The 1123-nt window shown below is 46.0% G+C and overlaps 1 non-coding gene across 1 annotated transcript; it reads left to right on the top strand.

The window, feature by feature from the left end:
* Window positions 1-446: 446 nt before the first annotated feature.
* Trnat-ugu (transfer RNA threonine (anticodon UGU)) lies at window positions 447-521 on the top strand. Its single transcript has one exon. It is a non-coding gene; the product is annotated as a tRNA-Thr (tRNA).
* Window positions 522-1123: the final 602 nt, after the last annotated feature.

Raw genomic sequence — 1123 nt, forward strand, 5'->3', positions numbered from 1 at the left:
CACCCCAGCTGCAAACAGGCGTTGATGTACTTCATTGGGGACATGTTGAAAATTTGTGCCCCGACCAGGACTCGAACCCGGGATCTCCTGCTTACATGGCAGACGCTCTATCCATCTGAGCCACCGCGGGCACAGAGGATAGTGTGTCTGCAGGGACTTATCCCTTGCACGCTCCCCGTGAGATACACATTTCCAACATGTCCACACCACTACATTCGTAGTGCGCCTAATAGATGTTTGCCCATCATACTCATTACTCGTGGCGAACGCACACGCTATGCCCGAACTCGTACGGGACTTGGTAGATTAATCTGCCACGAGTAATGAGTATGATGGGCAAACATCTATTAGGTGCACTACGAATGTAGTGGTGTGGACATGTTGGGAATGTGTATCTCACGGGGAGCGTGCAAGGGATAAGTCCCTGCAGACGCACTATCCTCTGTGCCCGCGGTGGCTCAGATGGATAGAGCGTCTGCCATGTAAGCAGGAGATCCCGGGTTCGAGTCCCGGTCGGGGCACAAATTTTCAACATGTCCCCAATGAAGTACATCAACGCCTGTTTGCAGCTAGGGTATCCATTTAATTATCATTTCATTTCTAGCAAAGCCGCATGGTCATCCACGGTAACTGTTCATTCGGGAACTGATACTACCGTCATATATAGCTAAACAGGAGCTTATTCTAGTATGGAGTGCGACGGATAACAACTCATACGTTCCAAGAACACAAGTGGGGGACAAGGCCATCATCAATAAAATAATACGGAAAATTCCTCACATCACTGTAGCAGACAAGGAGGATTTGAAACTTTTAAAAGTTCTGAATGCTGCTTCATGCCTGCCATTAATTTTCCACACAGAGGTTTTTGAGTACCCACTGTTACCTATGGCAATCGGACAAACGTAGACTGTTAAAATCTCAATTCAACTGGAGACACTCAGATTCATCATACTTGCATTTCAGACCTATAGAAGGGGAAAATGTATCAAATGATTCCACCGCATTTGACAGTTGCAAGTTAACTAATGCCAGAATCTCCTTGAATTCGGAATTCTACCCATATAATAAGTTACTGCTGCAGTAGCATGAAAATGCGTACAGTCTAGCATTTGATATGTGT

The sequence above is a fragment of the Schistocerca nitens genome, chromosome 3 (genome assembly GCF_023898315.1).
Source record: "Schistocerca nitens isolate TAMUIC-IGC-003100 chromosome 3, iqSchNite1.1, whole genome shotgun sequence".
Classification (NCBI taxonomy): Eukaryota; Metazoa; Arthropoda; class Insecta; order Orthoptera; family Acrididae; genus Schistocerca; species Schistocerca nitens.